We start from the raw sequence: 21,222 nt of genomic DNA, 5'->3' as shown, positions 1-21,222 counted from the left end.
TTTGGGGAAAGGGACAGAGCAAAAAATGTATGAGGTCACTGGGAATCTAAAATGGGAAGAGAGGAACTTCCCTGGTGGCGCAGTGGTTAAGAATCCGCCTGCCAATGCAGGGGACACGGATTCAATCCCTAGTCCGGGAAGATCCCACATGCTGCAGAGCAACTAAGCCCGTGCGCCACGACTACTGAACCTGCGCTCTAGAGCCCGTGAGCCATAACTACTGAGCCTACTCGCCACAACTACTGAAGCCCGCGCACCACAGCTACTGAAGCCCGTGTGCCTAGAGCCCGTGCTCCGCAAAAAGAGAAGCCACCGCAACGAGAAGCCCGCGCATCGCAACAAAGAGTAGCCCCCGCTTGCCGCAACTAGAGAAAGACAGTGTGCAGCAACGAAGACCCAACACAGCCAAAAACAAAAAGAAAAGTTTTTTCTTAAATGGGAATAGAGGCTGTTACTGATAGGAAAAAGGAACCAAAAAAAGATGAGGTCACAGACAGAAAAGACAAATGTTGAAATCTTGCTTATTTTACTCAGGCCTCAGATTAATTGTGAGTAGATATTTAAATCACATTCTGAGTCTGGAAGGTAGGTGCTATGGGCCCCTCATTCCTCAGATACACTTCAGTTAAGCTCAGCCCAACGATATTTACTGAGGATCTATATCACACGCCAGAAACGGTGCGAGATATCTGCATTCCAAGCACAGATGATACTAGATCTCTGCCCAGGTAGAGTTCTCCTTCTAGTGGGGGCAAGAGGTACACTGTCAGCAGACACCCCAAGTACAAAGGTATGTGTTCTTATCATCAAGGTATGTATCAGCAGCTGTAGAAGTGCAAGAGGACCAAGTATCCCAGAGAAGTTAAGCAGGGCTTTATAGCATTTGAACTTGGGTTTGGTGGGTGTATAGGAATGACATTTGAACTTGGGGTTGGTGTGTGAATAGGGGTGGCCACGTGGAAAAAGAAAATGAAAGTTCAGCAGGTGTGAAAGCATGGATTCAAAGGACGTAGTAGTTTGGGAATGGGCCAAGGAGTCAGGGTTGTGATAGGGAATAGGGATGGGAGGAAGACAGGGCCATCTATGCCAGGCTAAGGAATTCTGACCAAATACGTAATTTAGAAGAAAACGTATTTTGATGGCAACGTGGAGGTTTGAAAGAGAGAACAGTTAGAACTCTTACAAAATGAAAAATGAGAGTCCAGGAGTAGGTCTGCACTGTAGGTGTATGTATGTATGTGTTTGTGGGAGAAAGAATCTGTAGGACTTGGTGACCAGTTTTTTAAAAAGAGAGTGAGGAAAAGGGAAAAGTCAGGGGTCCTAGGTTTCTGGTTTAAGCATCTGAGTTGATTGAATTAAAGACTGGGAACATAGGAGCAGTTTTGAATTCAGTTTTGATCAGGTGGAATGTGAAGTACTCCAGAGACATTCAAGTGAGGGCAGAAATAACATAGGAGGCATGAGGCTGTGATCCAAGATGTCAGGTTAGGGAGGCAGCAGAATAAAAATATCATCAGTTTTTTAAAAATGAATGCCAGAGTGCCACATGACATTAAAACACATCTGGGAGTAGACATGGGCTTTGGAGCTGCAAGACTCAAGCTTCTAGACTTGGCCACTTAGTGCTGTGATCTTGGGATGTTTCCTAGCCTCTGGGACTCTCAAATGTAAAATGGAAACAATATTAACCTATCTTGCAGGGTTGTATTCAGATTAGCAATAAAGTTTGCAAACTCCTAACAATGTTGGTCCAACTGAGTTGGCCCATAGTAGTTTTTGTTAAAGTTCATGGATGGAAGGAGTAGGGTTAAATTTGGGAGAGGGGACTGTCCCGTGTTCAAAAGAAAGAAAAAGAGTCCAGGGAAGGGACTATTTGCCTAAAGTGGCTAGGGTACAAGGTGGACTTACCCTCTGTAGAGAAATGGATCATCATCATCCATAGCCCTGTTCAGGTCCCGGAAGTAGGTGTTTGAGGTAGAAAAAGACCATAGCCACCTTTTCTATTTGATTCCCTCTAGTCACCCTCAAAGAATTAAAATCAGTGTACTGGGGACTTCCCTGGTGGTGCAGTGGTTAAGAATCTGCCTGCCAATGCAGCAGGCACGGGTTCGAGCCCTGGTCCGGGAAGATACCACATGCCACAGAGCAACTAAACCCGTGTGTCACAACTACTGAAGCCCACGCGCCTAGAGCCCGTGCTCCGCAGCAAGGGAAGCCACCGCAATGAGAGGCCCGTGCTCCACAACGAAGTGTAGCCCTCGCTCGTCGCAACTAGAGAAAGCCTGCGTGCAGCAACGAAGACCCAACACAGCCCAAAATAAAATAAATAAATAAATTTATTTTTAAAAAAATCAGTGTACTGCTAGGGTTGGTCTTCAGAGTAACCCTGTCTGTGCCCACCCTTTCCCCAAGAAGGAAAGCAGAAAGGAAGGGAGAGAAGGAAGGAGGCACCTGTAGATGGACAGGAGGACTGTCGCCATCTGCTTATTCATACCTGGCTTTCCTTTCAGAGTATAACACATTCTTTCATTTTATAATAGAGAAAAAATTCAAATGAAATTCATTAATTCCAAATTATTATCAGTTGATTACAAGTAAAAATGATTAAAGTGAGATCCTTTCCTATTTCGATAGGAGGAGGGAATGAAGAGGGTAGGGGAGATTTGAACATGGAAAAGAGAAGGATGGTTGGGAGAGTTGTTTAAAAAGAGAAATTTTTTTTAAAAGGTGAAGAGTGAGGATATAGAAAACATACTTCAGATTTTGCCTACAGTTGGTTTCCAATATTTGACAGACATTAGCTGCAGGTAAGATTTTTGTTGTACGCAGCTGCCAACAGTTGCAGCTGTGCATCTAGAAATTTGTAGAGCTGTCGTTGTTATAACGTTGTTGACTTTTGTTCTAAAGGAACTTTGTTCACTGAGAATCCACAGAACTCTCTACCTTCCTAAGAGCCCAGGCTCCCCGGATACCAATGTTTAGTGCAACTCAACACACACTGATGCAGTAAACTCCATATGTCAGAGACCACACCGGGAGGGAGATAAATAAAGGTCGTTTTTGTCCTCAAGGAGCGTCCAGTGTGGAGAGGAGTAGGGGTAGCAGCCATTGGTGGTGGAAGCAGATGAGGGTGGGGGGAGGCAGATGAATAATGGCCACATAAACAGATACGTTTATTAATTCCCCGATGTGACTGGGACTTTGACCCATTTGCAAACATTATGTAATCACTGAAACAAGTCCAGCTAAATTATTCAAAAATCTCTAAATGCCAATTCCATTTAATTTTAAATAACAAGCATCCCTGAGAGGGATGATTTTCGGAACGGTGACTAAGGGAAAATATTTTTCCAGCAGGGTTTCTGCACAGGAAAAAAATTCATTGCTTCCATCCCCACATCCCACACCCCGCATTCCACACCCCTTGGTGTAAAAATATTTGTATTTAAATAATTTTAAATGTCATGCATTTATAATTAAAAGCAATTCTGTGCTCAGAGGAACAGAAATTACTGACTTTAAATCAATGAGAAAAACTAAATTTTCCTCAAAGGAAAATTTCGTGAGATTCAAAGGTAGTGTAGATCAAGCTAATGTGATATAAGCCTATTCGTTGCATATGGTCTCTGGTGTGACCACTGATATAACGGCCCACCTCAGTGGCAGGAGCGTATAGGACATTCCAGCCAGAACCCTTCGTTTCTCCCAAAGGGTCTCTTCTCTCTCCCTTCTTCTTCCCATCTTTAAGTACCCAAGGACTGGATTTGCCCAGAATGTTTCCTTTTCCTTCAAAACCACACTCCCCTACCCCGTACCCTTGGTTGGTGAGATCCTTCTAGTTAAACAGCTCCTGATGCCTGCTCAGCATCCCTTCTGAAACACAACAGCCTCTCTCCCCATTCTCTACCCTAGTCAGGGCATTGCATTCCCTCAGCCACAGTGATTGGTTCAGCAGGGCATGAACTGGAAGATGAGCCAGCCAAAGCCTTCACCAAGGAAGATGGGGAGGGGTGGGTTCCTGATAACTTTGGGGCACTCCATGGATTCTACTCTGCCTGTGGTGGGTAACTTTATGTGTCAACTTGCCTAAGCTGTGGTGCCCAGTTGTTTAGTCAGACACCAGTGTAGGCGTTTATGTGAATGTAGTTTTTAGATGTGATTAACATTTAAATCACCAGACTTTGGGTAAAGCAGATTACCCTCCATAATGTAGGTAGGCCTCATCCAATCAGCTGAAAACCTTAAGAACAAAGATAGATTTCCCAAGAAGGAATTCTCCTCAAGACTACAACATAGAAACACTGCTTGAGTTTCCAGACTGCTGCCCTGCAGAATTCAGACTGAAGACTACAACATCAGCTCTTACCTCATTTTCCAGCCTGCCAGCCTGCCCTAAAAATTACCCTCACAATCACGTGAGCAAAGTCCTTAAAGAAATCTCTTCTCTCTGTCTGTCTCTCCTTCCCTTCGTCCACCCTTCCCCTACCTTTTCTCTCTCCTTTTCTCTGTCTTCTGTTGATTCTGTTTCTCTGGAGAACCCTGACTAATACATTGACTAAGTCAAATTTTCACCCTCAAAAAACACAGGGTTTTATTTGTGTGTTTGTTTAAGCCAGCTTAAGTTGTGTTTCCATCACCTGTACTAAGAGTCTTGAACATTCCTGGGTGTAAATGGACAGAATGCCCTATAGGTTAATAGATGAAAGATTCTTCCAGAATTCTGCCTTTAAAATTAGTTACTATACAATAAGCTGCTTAAGGACTGGGATTGTGTCTGATGCTTTATTTAACTGCCATTGCTTAGAATTCTTGATACATAGTCATGTCAATAAATGTTGGTTGAGCTGAATTATAGAAGGAGGTGACCGGGAGTGCTCAGCTCCTGGAATTGCCCTGGTAGGTGGAGATACAGACCTGCTGACATTTAAGAAGCCCAAGAGTGACCACAGGTTTTTATCATTTGGTTATGATAACCATAACAAGTAGCTTCAGCAATTATTATTTTCATGGAGTTTCTTAGAAATTGTTGCAGTGTGTTTTCATTTATGTCCTTACATGTATATATCTATTATCAATACACATGGGTTTCATTCTAGGTGTTTGGATTGGATGGTGCACATTTCTTAACTACATCAAAGCTGCACCCCTCCAGGGAGATTCTAGTCAAGAGCAGGACAGCTCCATCATCGCTATATTGTTGTATTAGTTTGCTTGGCCTGTCTTTTAACAAATTACCGCAGACTGAGTGGTTTAAACAACAAAAATCTATTGTCTCACGGTTCTGGAAACTGGAAATCTGAGATCAAGGTGTCAGCAGGGCCTTAATTCCTCTGAAGGCACAGGGAAGGATTGTTCCAAGCCTCTCTTCTGGCTTCTGATAGTTCCTTGGCTTATGACAGCATAACTCCAAACTTCATGTGGTATTCTTCTTGTCTGTGTGTGTTCGTATACAAATTTCCCCTTTTAATAAGAACGCCAGTCGTATTGGGTTACAGGTCCACCCTAATCCAGTATGAGCTCATCTTAACTAATTACATCTGCAGTGACCCTATTTCTAAATAAGGTCGTATTCTGAGAGATTGGGGGTTAGGGCTTCAACATATTTCAACCCATAACAATTGCCTGTACTTCTTCAACTCATTTCTGAGCAGCCTTCATATGAAGGCACTAGAGCTGTGAGTGACAGAAGGACAGGAATGCTGGCTGCCAGAGCTAGGAAGCACATTGCTAAGATTCTGGCCACTTGGTGGCTCCGTGATTGCAGCTACACATTCCTACACCAAACAAATAATTTCTCTCTAGAAGCAGCGGCCTTGTTCCAAAACTAATACTGATCATCTTCCTCTTGTACCCTCCTCTAGCGGGTCTCCTTTCCTTCTCCAATATCTTCTAGTTGGTTTTCAACCTACCTCTTCTCCCTTCTTGAAAAGAATAACCAAGAAACAAGAATTAGAAACAACATAAAAAGAAAAGAATGAGAGGAAGAGCAAGAGAGGTTTTAAAAATAACACTGTTAAAGATGGCAAATGTACTGTCTTCTGTGACATATAGAGCTGAGGTTGGAAAGCTTCGAAAAGTCATTTTCTGAGGTTCTAGGTGCTTTGTACCACTCAGATTAGCTAGAGATGTAGGAGGTGACAGATGCAGAAGCAGCAAGGATGGCGCTGGGCAGTGCAAGTAGAAGAGCGTGAGGCCATTGTGCTGCTGCAAACTCTCCATTTCAATGCAGGAGGGGGTCAAAGACAGTTCTTTCAGGTGACTGGGGAGAGGGAATGTGACTAGGATGGGGGGCAGGGAGCTTGGAGGAGGTTGGTGAATTTGTGGAGATAACTTGCCTAAGGGACACTGCAAATAGGCCCAGGTGCTGTCTTTGTCATGCTTGCTATAGGTCACAGCCACCTACTCTTGGCAAGCTTTCAGTGTAGTCTCTGATGCATAAAGAGCTGTGAACACCTGGCCTATATCAGTTGGATAATTTTACATAACTCCTCAGCCAAGTAAATCGACACCAGATTAGGGGCCGGCACCTAACACAGAAGATAGCATCTAAAAGCAAGTAAGAATTAAAGTTAAAATTAAAACTCTTAAATGTATTGGCAATATTTATGCTATTCCTATTTACTTACATTTAACATATTACTAGGAAATCAGTAGCAAATATGGAAAAATATGATGAATAATTTATAGGCCAGAAAGTATATATATTTTTCCAGAAATTGTCTGAAACAGATGTTTCAAGAGTTTTACCTGTGATGTTCTTCTGGGCCTGCCATCCATCTAGCCGAAAATAAAAATTTAGCCCAAGAGCATTTTTGTTTGTTTGTTTACTTGTCTACAAGTAGTAAAACAATAGGAAACAGAATTTTCACCACATAGTGTAATCTTATAAAGCTAGATGTTTGGCTTTATAAAAACGCAGCCTACCTCTTGTAGAGTCCCTCTCTCCTATTCCTTGATTTCTGTCCTACATTTACAGCTGGAAAAGCCAGTTGTTTTTGTGGTAATCTTCATTAATATCAAAATAATGGAGAAAAGCTTAATTATAGCACAGTTTTAAAAGAAATATATCTGATTTTTCTGTGAAAATAAAATCTGCTTAAAATTGGTACAAATCCTGGTCCACAGTCAGTGTTCAATAAGTGATAGTTGAAATAAATTGTAGAAGGAAGGGGCCTGGAATGCTACTACCAACAAACACACACATACACGCACACACACACACACGCACACAACCTTACCATTTGTGGTTGTTTTCTATTCTTTAGGAGCAAAATACAAGTCAAGATAAGATGTAAATACTGAATAAGGGTGTATCCTGAAGCTTCAGATTAAGGTATATTAATTCTTAGTCACTCTGAAGATAATGAGGTTTGGTCATAAGGTTATTCAGTAAGGTCAGTGTTGTCTGCAAATTACAATTTTGCTGGTAACAAAATATTTTAAGTCTGTGTGGCAACATGGTAAAATGGATCTAGATAACTATGTCTCAGTTATGTTCAGAATAAAGATAGTTGCTCTCCTAGCTAGTAGACACAGTGGGTTCTTAGAGAATCACAGTAAAAAATAAGTTATTCTGCTAAAATGTGTTTTTAGCAGTGTTTCAGAGTAATTTGCAAAGTTCGGGGGAAGAAAGGAAAGCACCACTTGGTGCTCTTCCATGGGGAAGGCCGCGGCCCCACAGGTGATGAAACAGTGACTGACTCGATAGCATTCTTCAAGGCAAATGCTTGAATCCAGTAAGACATTCTGTCGAAAAGCAGTTATAAGTTACAGTTTAAAATAGTATTTGTAATATTGGCTTGCTTGGAATAAGGTCAGGTTCCTCAAAACACTTGTAGGCATCTTTGAATAACTTTTCCATAAATAGAATAACTTCAAGGATAAATACCTGAATCTTTCCTCACTCTCTTGGAATCTTCTCTTCCCCTTCACTAAAGGTCCTCCTCTCAGCCTAAAGCAGTGATTTTCAACTAAGGGAGATTTTGTCCCCCAGGAGACTCTTGGCAATGTTTGGAGAAGTTATTGGTTGTCACATCTGGTGGGGGCAGAGGAGGGAGGGGCCACTGGCATCTGGGGGATGAGGCCAGGGCTGCTGCCCAACATCCTACAATGCACAGGACAGCCCCACAGCAAAGAATTATCTGGCCCAAAATATCGATAGTTCTGTGACTGAGGAACACTAGCCTGGAGGTATAAATGAGGCAGGTGTATGTGTGTGTGTGTGTGTGTGTGTGTGTATGTGCAGCATTGTCACACAAACAAGTAGACTATACACATGCTTGAACTCTAAAAGCCCACTGAAACCCACGTAAACTGGTAGCCTTACAGATCAGCAGTTCCAGTAAAGAAATTCTACTTTCAAGCTAGATGTGAGGCAAGCTCAGAAAGGGTTTTTTTTATTCTTTGCTCCATCCCAACTCCTCAAGTAGAAGCTCTAAAGGAAGCATTGTTGTAAACAATCAGAGGGACCGTTGACTTTATTCTAAGGTTTTAGAATTGTGGCTGGGCCTTAGCCTGAGAGTCTCCACTACTGGATAGGGCGCCTCCATGAGTTTGTTCCTTCTATCCTGAAAGTTTTAGCTGGGTATTTTAACAGTGACTGCCATGTGAGCATTCTTTATGTCATCCCTTTTGGTTACATGTTGATGTTTTCTTCTCACCCTCCAGGCCCTTGTCCAAGACAACAGGAAATTTTCAGGTCACGTGTTTCCTTTCCATAGAGTTGTTTTGTGGATAGCAATGGAGTCTTTGGCATTCACAAGATTTAGAGGACTTCAGCATAATTTTATTTTCACATACCAACAGTCACTTACGGCAAGTACCTTTTCTCTCTTGCCAACCATAGAGCACACTTTTGTTTCCCCATCCAGTCCCCTGTCTCACTGGCCACAGCTCTGAAATGGCTGTGTTCTTTACCACAGTCTTCCTGAGACAGGTTGCTGCCTCCTTTTAGGAATACCCGTGGTAAACCCACCTGAGGAGGGTTTTGACTCAACTAAAACTTCAACCAGCATCAGAGGCTTTCAAAGTATAACTGATAGGTACTAAAAATGTCAGTAATGTTGGTAGATACCACACAAGAAATTTTAAGCAGATAAAGCACCGTTTAACAAAACTACCTACCAACATCCTTTCAACAGACAAAAAAAGGCAAGAGGAAAAAAAAAGGAATAACTTATATAATTAATCTGTACAAAATAACACAATTGATATATTTTTTAACAGTAATAATCACAGAATGCTAAAGCTGGATGGGACATTCTGTACTGCTTAGGTGGGCTGCCTGGTGTAACAAGTGCTGGCTTCTTTCCTTTTCTCTCTCTTGTTTTACTTTGGTGATGAAGACAGGAAGGCTCAGGGAGGGGAACTGACTTGGCCAAAGTCACACAGGCAGCTGGGCAAAGTCAGAATTGGAAACGCAATGTGCACCTTCTTCCACATATATAAAAGGCTGAAAACACAGAAGACTGTGATATTTATATGCATACTTTTCCAATTTATTTTCCAGTGTTTCCTTTTTCCCCTGTTATCTTTTAACCCAAATTTCCCAACTCCTTACACAGACTATTTTGGAAATTAGAAGACATAGTTTTAATGCAAATAATGCCTTTTTAAAAGAAGTTGTAAGCACCCACAACATTTTTATGCTTAGTGACTTGATGCCAACTATATATATTCGTGGGTGGATGGGTATATCTGGATCTATAAATGTCATTTGTATATTCATATACATTCGTACACCAGATTTCCAAATCTAGTTGTTTCCCCTCACCTCCAAGGAACACACCACTCCTGACATTTCAATAGCATAGCCTAACTATACAGTTCCATCATGGGAGTTTGTATTATATAAGTTTATGGTAAAGGTAAAAATATGGGTCTTGATAGTTTTCTTCTAGTGATATTCATTATCTTTTGCTAGGAAAGATGAAAATATAAGCAATCAGTGCTTTTCTGTGGAAAGGAAGGAGAATTAGATCTAAATAAGAATAAGCAGCATCTCAGGCTTGACAAACTTTTCCAGAAATTTTTTTTTCCCTTCTCTGCAGAGAGCCCCTAGCATGGGACCTGGGTCTGGCTGCTGAAAGAAGTGTCCATGCAAATCTCATTCTTTATTTTCTGTAATCACCACCTGAAATATGTAAGTAAAACACACAGTCTAATGTACCTTAATGTTCATCCTCATACTTTAAAATAAGCATTATTTCTTGGTGAGTATACTTGAGAAGTTTTCTATTTAAACTACGTATACATATGATACCAATTTTTAAAAATCTTGTGTGTATTCACATATATAGGAACAAAAATCTATATGTATGTTTACCAAGATGTCGACGATGGTTTTCTTTCAGTGGTATGACTTTTCTTTATACTTATCTCTATTTTTTACAACGATTATTGATTTCTTTAATGTTCAGAAAATTATTAATTGAGCACAAAATATTACGTAAAGCCTTTTCAAATGGCATCCTTTGTCTCTCTGATTCACTGGAGTTTGTAGCTACTTCTATTCATTCAATAAATATTGAATGAATACCTACTATGTGCAAGGTCCTGTGCTAATGGCTGTCAGATAAATAGTTTTACTATTTTACAAAGCTCAAGCCTGTCAGCTAACAGATATTCACGGAGTGCCTGCTCTGTGTTCACAGCTGCCCAGTAGGAGTTCTGGATACAGTGGTGAACAAGATAGTGTTCTGTCTCCAGGAGCTTATATGCTATAAACACGTAAACAATAAATAACAGTGGTCAAGACGCATGTTATGAAGGACATTTTGAGGTAATGTCGCAGATAGTAACTGGGAGGATGAGGCTGCTTTAGCTGAGAGTTTGTGGAAGCCCTCGTTGAACAGGTCACATTTGGACTGAAGACGGAATATTAGAAGGAGACACTTTGTGAAGATATGACCTCGAGCAGAAGGAACAGCAGGAGGGAAAGACCCAAGATGGGAACAAGCTTGGTATATTCAGGGAAAACAACAAAAGTTGGCAGAGTACAGAGAAGGAAGAGAAGTAAGCAGAAGCCAGTAGGGCAGCCTTCCAGGCCACAGTACAGAATTTAGATTTGATTCTCTGTTGCAAAGAGAGGTCTTTGGTGAGTTCCAAGCAGAGAAGTGATGTTGCCTAGTTTACATTCGAAAAAGATCCTGCTGGCTTCTGTGTCAACAGTGGATTTGGGGGAGGCAAGTGTAGTGGCAGGGTGCTGTTGAGCACATAGCGAGAAGCTGCCACATAAGGATAATTGTGGAGGAGAGATACTGAAAACTTTAAAATGGGAGAATACCTCTTGGTTGGGGGGGAAAAATGTGCTCTACCATTGTATAGCTACTCTTCTCTTTTTTTTTTTTTTAAATAAATTTATTTATTTATTTTTGGCTGCGTTGGGCCTTTGTTGCTGTGCACGGGCTTTCTCTAGTTGTGGCGAGCGGGGGCTATTCTTCGTTGCGGTGCGCGGGCTTCTCATTATGGTGATTTCTCTTGTTGCAGAGCACGGGCTCTAGGCTCACAGGCTCAGTAGTTGTGGCTCATGGGCTTGGTTGCTCCGCAGCATGTGGGATCTTCCTGGACCAGGGCTTGAGCCCATGTCCCCTGCATTGGCAGGCGGATACTTAACCACTGCGCCACCAGGGAATTCCGCTACTCTTCTCTTTTAACCTTTGTCTTTTAGAGTGTGGCTGAGATTACTATCATCTCTCGGTATCCTTTCTCCTCTATTTTTGTAATAGAACTCCCTGAGTTCTAGCTAGACACATGGCCATTAGGTCGTCAACTACATTTCCCAGCTTTCCTTGCTACTGTGAGTGACCTTATGACTAAATTTAGACCACTGGGAAATGAAGTAATGTGTGCTCAGTCTAGATTATCTCCTTAAGGACATAGTCACTTGGTAAACTTTCTTCATTCTTCCCTTGGGCTGAAACTCAGACATGCATCAGCCCAGCTTTGACCCCGGGGCATGAGAACATCACCCTAGGGCATGGTGGAGCACCAGATGGAAGGACCGACTTCCCTGAATGACCTCATGGGACAGCCCTCCGGCTGGCCCTCAATGCTCCTGTTCAATCTATATCACGTGAGAAAAAGAAAGTTCTTTCTTTTTTAGAGCTGTGCTGTATTCTAGGGTCTTTTGGTTAGAACCGCTTATCCCATACCTTAAGTAAATGAGGAGCTTTGGGGAAGCCAAAAGAAGCATTTACAGCAGAGAAACCAGGGCATCGCAGATGTCTTTGGGCCAATCAGTGCCCCCTTGTCTGGAATAGGAAGAAAGCATAGCCAAATGAAAGAAAAACTATTTGGATACTAATCTGCTCCAAAGCCCTAGGGCCATACCCAAGCCTTGGGAGAGTCCTGACCGCCAACTAAGATTTAGGGTGAGTAATAAAGGAACGTTCCAATCATGAACTCTGTGTAACATTAAGTTGTGATACGCTGATAAAAAAGAAACTGAAAAATAACATAGACTTGTTTTCTTTACCAGTTATTTTAAAGAAACTTTACATTTTGAATTAATTACTCCTAGTGAAGAAGTATGTATATACTACACACAAATGGAAAATACACCAAATTCTATATCAGTGGAGCACATTTACACACAAGGCCTTGTTCCTCCATCTCTACTGGGTGGCTACAGCTAACTCTTCTCATCTGGTTGCAGTGTGCCTTAATTTGGAACCTTACTAATTTTTTTAAAAAGCCCATCTCAAGGTTATGAAGGTTTACACACACACAAAACAAAATGAATTAAGTAATACTAATATTATGTTAGGTAAGAAAATAATCTTCAATATGGAAGATACCCAAGCTCCCTTAGAGAGTTGTGGGGTTTTTTTGAGGATTAAAAAAGAGAATGTATGTAAAGCAACCAGCAAAAAATATTATTGTTGTTGTTAGTTTCTCCCTTTCCTATACTCACTCAATTATTTGTCTTTCAAATTCCAAAATACTCTGAAATCTGCCATGAGTCCCTGAAAGAATGATGAAATGATCATTCTCAGTAAGCTGGTAATTTGGCTTTTCTACATCACTCAATATAGGATTGAAGTGAAAGGTGGGAGGGAAGGGACACTAATATTTATGGAGCATCTACCATGTGTACACTTTAGGTTGGTTATTTCCTCTGATCTTAATAATTCAGTGTGGTGATACCATCATTATTTCTTTTTAATTACTGCAGTAGTTAATTTACAATATTGTGTTAGTTTCAGGTGTCCAGCAAAGTGATTCATTTATGTTTTTTTCACATTATATTCCATTAAAGGTTATTACAAGGTTATAATTCCCTGTGCTATACAGTAAATCTTTGTTGCTTATCTATTTTATGTATAGTAGTTTGTATCTGTTAATCCCATACTTTTTTTAAATTTTGAAAAAATTTTATTGGAGTATAGTTGATTTACAATGTTGTGTTAGTTTCAGGTGTACAGCAAAGTGAATCAGCTATACATATACATATGTCCACTCTTCTTTTAGATTCTTTCCCATATAGGCCATTACAGAGTACTGAGTAGAGTTCCCAGTGCTATATAATAGGTCCTTATTAGTTATCTATTTTATATACAGTAGTGTGTTTATGTCAACCCCAATCTCCCAATTTATCCCCCCCCCACTTACTCCCTGGTGACCATAAGTTTGTTTTCTATGTCTGTAACTTTGTTTCTGTTTCGTATATAGGTTCATTTGTACCTTTTTTTTAGATTTCACATATAAGCGATATCATATCCCATACTCTTAATTTGTCCCTCCCTCCCTCCCTCTCTCCCTCTCCCCTTTGGTAACCATAAGTTTGTTCTATATGTCTGTGAGTCTGTTTCTGTTTTGTATATACATTCATTTGTATTATTTTTTTAGATTCCATGTATGTGATGTCATATAGTGTTTATCTTTCTCTGTCTGACTTACTTCACTAAGTATAATATCCTCTAGGTCCATTCATGTTGCTGCAAATGGCAATATTTCATTCTTTTTTATGGCTGAGTAATATTCCATTGTATGTGTGTGTGTGTGTGTGTGTGTCTGTGTGTGTATACACACACACACACTTGGGTTGTTTCCATGTCTTGGCTATTGTAAATAGTGCTGCTATAAACATTGGTGTGCATTTATCTTTTCAAATTAGAGTTTTTGTTTTTTCCAGATATGTACCCAGGAGTGGGATTGCTGGTCATGTGGCAGCTCTATTTTAGTTTTTTAAGGAACCTCCATACTGTTCTCCATAGTGGCTGCACTAATTTACATTCCCACCAACAGTGCAGGAGGGTTCTCTTTTCTCCACACCCTCTCCAGCATTTATTGTTTATAGATTTTTTTGATGATGGTCATTCTGACTGGTGTGAGGTGATACCTCATTGTAGTTTTGATTTGCATTTCTCTAATGCTTAGTGATGTCGAGCATCTTTTCGTGTGCCTGTTGGCCATCTGTAAGTCTTCTTTGGAAAAATGTCTATTTAGGTCTTCTGCCCACTTTTTGTTTAGGTTGTTTGTATTTTCAATATTGAGCTATATGAGCTGTTTGTATATTTTGGATACTAACTTCTTGTTGGTCACATCATTTGCAAATATTTTCTCCCATTCCATAGGCTGTCTTTTCAGTTTGTTGATAGTTTCCTTTGCTGTGCAAAAGCTTTTGAGTTTGATTAGGTCCCATTTGCTTATTTTTGCTTTTATTTCTTTTGCCTTGGGAAACTGATCTAAGAAAATATTGCTACGATTTATGTTGGAGAATGTTAAACATCATTCCTATTTTAACAATAAAGAAACCACGTTTGACAGAGGTTAAATTCCTTACTCAGTCACATAACTAATAAGTGGTTGTTAACAGTTGAGCTGCAGTTCAAACTCAGAGCTGTGTGACTCCAAAGCTTCCCTTTCTGGCTGTACCTCTGGAGTGGTCTAAGCCTCATGGTACACAGGATGCAAGGTTGTATGTGACAGCCCCAAACATAGTAGTGGACCCCAAAACCACTTCCTACTCTCAATTTTCTTTGTTAATCCCAGGCAGAATTAATCATTTCCTCCTCCGTATTCCCATTTAACATTTTGTATACAGATCCATATGTAGAGTAACTATTGGTTTACAGACCTATTCATGGTTGCCTTCACTAGACTGACAGCTTTTCATCAAACATTTAGGCAAACATTTTGGCATCTGTGTACTCTTCGTGTCTAGTATAATACCTGCAGGTAGCAGACACCTAATGAATGTTTATTGAATCATCCACAAATTCCCGAACAGCAATAACATATCATCATCCAGTTGCCCATGACCATCGCCAGGACTGTCTCTGAGTTATCTCCAGTCTAGGCCCCCAAGCCTTGTGAGGTTTCCATGAGCAGCAGGTATCACATGTGTGTGAAGACATGTGAAGCACTGCCTGTCAGAACTGTCACACACTGACTGATATAAACAAAAACCTTTTGAAGTTGTGCTTTATGGTAACTGCAGAAACCTTTCTTAGTAAATGAGAAAACAGCTTTTTCACTCTGCCTTGGTTTGATGCATTAAAATGTTCTGAAGGGCAGCACATGTACACACACACACACACACACACACACCTAACACACACAGTGAGGGCTAGCATTATCCCTACAGTATCAGGGACCTCCTGAACTGTAATCTCACCACATGGGGGCTGAATCACAATAGTAAACATAAGAGGAGCTTTCACAACAAATTCTATAAACATATTCATAGCTGTCAGCAACGATATTGGATTTAATTAGGCAACCCTGATTTGTGCCGCATGCAATCTTTACTGTAATTAGATTCTTTGTTGTACACATTTTGTCACCACTGAGGAAAGGTCATTAAGAGGCACACTCTCCTATAGGTAATCGCATCCTGGACCCTATAAGCGTGACAGTAACTGGCAAAGAAAATGCACAGCTTCTTCCCCTGCATGGTAATACGAAGGGAACAAACAGTGCCTGCATCTTACTCATTTCCATTTTTTGTCAAAATGTTCTTTGTATAATCTTGCTGAGTCCATAAGAGCATGTAACAGAACTATCACTATCATTTCGACAACACTAGGCAGAAAGGTAAAAAGCAAGCATCATTTTCTGTAGAGCTCTGTGCTGTGATTGTTGTTTTACAATCCAGACTGTCGTTCAGTTTGGGGATAGTGTCAAGAACTATGGAAAAGTCTGATATTGTACTCTACTTGCAAGCTGACAAGTTAGCCTGCCATAGTTTCATGTATTCTGATAGAAGAAATAAGAAAATAAGAAGAAATCAGAGACAAAGGACAGCTTATTATTCACAGCAATAGTAGGTGAACCAACTGTGCTGGCCTGGGGTTGCCATTAGGAGAAAAGTTAAAGCATCTTACCTGGGAATGGTCAGAGAAGAATCCTAAATTTTCTAATTAGGATTATGTAACTTCCTACCCCTTTCATCCTAATCATTACCCAGGAAGCAGCTGAGAGAAACTGATCCCCTTCTGGGGAGAGTTGCATTCAGTGATCTAATTGTCTGAGTAAGGTGTGTAGACCAGGAGGAGGTGAGGGAGGTAGAGTTGGAAACATTGTTGAATCAATTATTGAGGATGCCATTCCAAAGCTCAACAATACCAGATGCCCATGGATGTCAGGAGGCATGGAAGGTCCATCAGATAGCTTGACTATAAGTCCATTGTTGAGTAGCTTGTGATAAAAAGCACACCATCATCAGACTGTAAATGTCCAGACAGTCAAAAAGTTGACCTGGATTAGTTTCAAGGACCACAGTAGTGTTGCCAGAGTTGGCAGATCAGACTGGAACAGAAATAGCATAACCTGAAAAAATATTAACAGCCCTGAGACCCCATAGATAGCCCTGGGAAGGGACCAAAGGTCAAATGTAGTTCTTCTGCCAGGAGTCGGTAGGGTTGATGGCCCACATGATGTGTCCTTCCTTGTGCAAGACAGATGGGTCAACTTTTGGCAGGTGTTCTAAGTCTGGCATGCAGCAGTAATCTCTGTGCCGGAAACTATAGGCCTTGACTTTGTGCCCAGCCTACGATGCTTCCATAGTAAGTGTTTCCCTGTCTGGTACAGTGATGGATCCAGGCAAGGATGGTAAGAATCTGGACAGTAACAGCTTAATGAGCAGCTTGAGTCAAGTCAGTCTCGTCAGAGAACAGACTCTTAGCATAGGCTTGATCCAGACAGTTCTGTTGGCAGCCACAATTTATTCCCACAGTTTGCAGCCCCAAAGAGGGTGTCTCCAACCGGCCATTCTTTAGTTTCTAAGAGGCAGATCAAATAGCTAGACCACTGGCAACAGCCCAAGAGTTGGTAAAAAAATATAACAAGGTTCTTCAAGGACATTATTATCTAGAACTATGAGGACAGCCTTGAGTTCTGCCCACTGAGTGGAGCAACTTCATTCTCATTTGGTTTTTGCATCACAGCACTGAAATTGAACAGCCATAGCAGCCCAGTGAATACCACCAGGTTTCAGATAAATGGAATAAGTAGACCCAGGCATTTAGGGAAACTGCTGTGAATTGACAGCCCTGTAAGGGCCAGTGAGTTTGCTTCAGTTGACATAATGGGGCATAGAGTTTCCCCCAAAGGAATAGGTACCACTTTTACATGTAAAGCCTAGATGCTGCTGAGGCCAAGCTGGCTGTGTTTTTGAATATGCCATTTTCATTTGACAAGTGAAGCTTGTTGGGACTGTCCCCCTTTGTTAGTCATTGAATCTGAGTTGACTCACCCAAAGATAGAAATATCATATCAGAGAGTCACAAGGTTTCCATGGGTTAGGCATTCAGTTTTGATAAGAGCACAGTAGCAAGCTAATAGCTACTTTTCAAAAAGAATGTTTCTAGTAGTTGCATCAGGGAAGTAATGAATCCAAAACCCCTGGGTGGAGACAGCCTCCTTTTGCTAGAGGCACCAATCAAAAACTCATCAGTCACAGAGGACAGGGAAATATTCACCTCCATCTCTAACTGTTTCTCCATAATGTGGCTAAGGTCAGAAGGGTAGGAGGACATCATTTCCTCATTCTCATTCATCAGCATTGTAAACCCAATCCAGAGTAGTAAGAGCCTGGATCCTAGTCAATGCCACCTCTGTGGTCTCCCACAGGAGTTTTTCTGTCTCAGAAAAATCTCTCCATGAAGGCCAATGCTTGCTTATAGAAGCCAGGACCCACTGCAAAAGAAGTTGAGACCTTTTCCTGTCATCTCCAAATGGATCTAAAGTTAGCATTGTAGATTGCAGGAGGATTTGAACTATGAGGAAGCCCAGCTGCTGCCATTCTTCCTTGATAAGCATTACACACCCCATTCCCTCAATTCCCAGGCAAATCAGGCAAAGCTCTATTGACTTGTCTGGTTTTTGCCTACAACGATAGCAACTTTCCTTCCTTTCATGCTCAGTGTGGATTTGGGTCTCTGTAACTTGTCTGAATGAAAATGGGACCTTCTGCCCACCCGAGATGAATCTTAGTACCTACTAGCTGTTACAATGGGGCAGATTTGAGGTTGACCCCTGGGTCGATGAGGAACTTCCCCCACCTGGAGGAGAGTTCGCAATAAGCAGGGCACTGGTCAGGCAACTGTCTCTGAAACTCCTTCCTGACAACTCAGCCTGCAACCACCTTCCCAATTCCTTCTCTTTAGCAGGCAATAAAGTAAAGAACAGACAGACAAACAAAAGCATTTATTTTCCAGTTGGCCATAACATTTGGTCAACTCCCTTCTGATTCCCTTGAACTTTCCTCAAATCCTGTTAATTGGCCTGGGAGGCACTCATGCTTTCTCTTTCAGAAAGCCATGTCTTTGTCAGCATCCCACCATCATTGTCCAAACTGCCAAGAACTGTGAAGGGTCTGACATTTACCCTACTTGCAAACTAAAAAGTTAGCCTGCCATAGTGTCATGGATGCTAATAGAAAGCCTGCGATTCCTAGGCCAGAGATGCGGTTTATTACAGCACTAACAACAACCTGAGCATCAGCATTTTTATATCCGTTCCTAATTCCCACGGAATGCGAATAGGATCAGGTAGCATCCGCCCATGCAGTAGGTTGTGTTACAGAAGGACCCCAAGCTCAGGGAACCGGGATCTTTATATAATGGCCCATAAGTATGCCTGCCCTTTGTTCCAGAGAGAGACACTACCTCTCACTTCCAAGGCTCTTGGCTCTACAAACATCCTTTTAAAGGAACAAAGGGCAAGTCAGTGCTTTGGCTCACAGGTGTGCAGAAATATGAGAAACCCCCAGAGAATTGCCTCCATTAGCAAAAAGCAATAACTAGCAACAACAGTATGGGAGTGGCACTCAAACACCCGTGACTAGGAATTGAGTCCACAGCTCATGTCATTCTGTGGATTATATACCTGGAGGTATTGGGAGCTTATGATTACACAGATAAATTTTCAACCTTCTGCAAGAGGTTAAAATAAAAATCCTCACAAGAAGAGGAAGAATCTGAGAATTTCAGGCATCTAAGTGACAGTAGAAGTCAAGGCATTTTTTTTTATACTAGATTAAATTCAAGAACTATTGAAAATTGTTGAAGCAGTATGATGGGTATCTGGGGGTTCTTTTTACTGTTCACTCTATTTCTATGTGTTTAAAATTTTTTGTAATAATTAAAAAAATTTTTAATTAAACAATGTGAAAATAACAAAATTCTCTGTTGAAGGGAAAGTGCTTAGGATAAAAACTTCTAATGGTTGAAGCTGGTATAGAATGTTTCTCCCCAGAAAACCTGTGGTAGGAAGAAGAAAAATATTCAAGTATTTCATCTATAGATATTACTGAAATTGACATTTAGTTTTAGAAATACTTGATATATTTTAAATATGGGGACAAAGACCTGGGATGAAAGAAAGTTGAACAACTGAATTTTACCAGATGATTAACTGCTGAGGATCTAACATATAACCCAAACATCACTAAGATTCCAGTGTTCACTGAGCAGAACAAAAAGGAAGGACTTGCAAATGTTTACAGAAGAGGCTGCTTCTATATAGCAAATGGAATCAAAACAAACAGTAAGGGGAGTCTAGTCATTCATTCTTTTTTTTTTTAGTTTCTGCTTTATAACAAAGTGAATCAGTTATACATATACATATGTTCCCATATCTCTTCCCTCTTGCATCTCCCTCCCTACCACCCTCCCCATCCCACCCCTCCAGGCGGTCACAGAGCACCAAGCTGATCTCCCTGTGCTATGCGGCTGCTTCCCACTAGCTATCTACCTTACGTTTGGTAGTGTATATATGTCCATGCCTCTCTCTCAATTTGTCACAGCTTACCCTTCCCCCTCCCTGTATCCTAGTCATTCATTCTTGCATTGAATATCAACCAAGTGTCAGCACTGGGCCAGGTGAGTGTATCTAAAAAGAGAACAGGGGGCTTCCCTGGTGGCGCAGTGGTTGAGAGTCCGCCTGCCGATGCAGGGGACACGGGTTCGTGCCCCGGTCTGGGAAGATCCCACATGCCGCGGAGCAGCTGGGCCCGTGAGCCATGGCTGCTGAGCCTGCGCGTCCGGAGCCTGTGCTTTGCAACGGGAGAGGCCACAACAATGAGAGGCCCACATACCGCAAAAAAAAAAAAAAAAAGAGAACAGGTTTAAAGATTTTTTTTTTAAGAGAGGGGGAATAAACTCATGATCTTCAGTATTTTTCTAAAATTTGCATTAACCTTATATTGTGATAGTTCTTGTATTATTTAGGATTTGAACATATTTGGGGAAAGGAAATAGAGAATGAAATCTGAAAGGGGACAGGTACAGGTGATACAGATCTGAACTGATGAAGATAAAATGCAAAGATACCTCATCAAGCTTGCAGTAACTCTCTGCATGGGCCACAGGATGACAGTGAGTGAGTCTTGGGCAAATTAACCTAAACTATGATTATAAGATGATCATCTCTGAATTATTTGACTCATTAGAAACCCTGGCAATAGAATCCGTTATTGTCTTGTTCCTCTGGCCCCTGTTTTATAGCTGCCTCAACCCCACATCCCAAGAAAGGCAGAGAAGGGTCAGTAGGCACTATATTAAGAATTAATAGGAAGATTAAAATCCCTTAGGAAGATGATTGCTGAGAAAGGATATTATCAAAATATGTAAAACCTTGGTGAAGCCCAGGAGTGCTGTATAACACTGTACCAGTTGCATCCAGCAGGGGCACCAGGCAAGGGCATGGTGAGGGGGAGGGAGTCGGGAGGGGACCAAGCTGGGAGTGAAGCCTAGCCATGCTCTGCTCACGGAACCG

The 21,222-nt window shown here is 41.3% G+C and overlaps 1 long non-coding RNA gene across 2 annotated transcripts in view; it reads left to right on the top strand.

Moving 5' to 3' along the window:
- The window catches only part of LOC308622123, a 58,243-nt gene that overhangs the window by 25,781 nt on the left and 11,240 nt on the right, over nt 1-21,222 (top strand). Inside the window, exons 1-2 of one of the 2 annotated variants that reach the window (XR_014016565.1) lie at nt 8,653-8,818; nt 10,054-10,141. This is a non-coding gene — a long non-coding RNA (uncharacterized lncRNA). Of the gene's footprint in view, nt 1-8,652; nt 8,819-10,049; nt 10,142-21,222 lie in introns of those variants that run through there. The other variant, XR_014016564.1, reaches the window with a different exon arrangement.

Source organism: Mesoplodon bidens (genome assembly GCF_964165515.1).
Source record: "Mesoplodon bidens genome assembly, chromosome: 8".
NCBI lineage: Eukaryota > Metazoa > Chordata > Mammalia > Artiodactyla > Ziphiidae > Mesoplodon > Mesoplodon bidens.
Note: the sequence above shows the minus strand (reverse complement) of the source record. Positions and strands in the feature narration are given on the sequence as shown.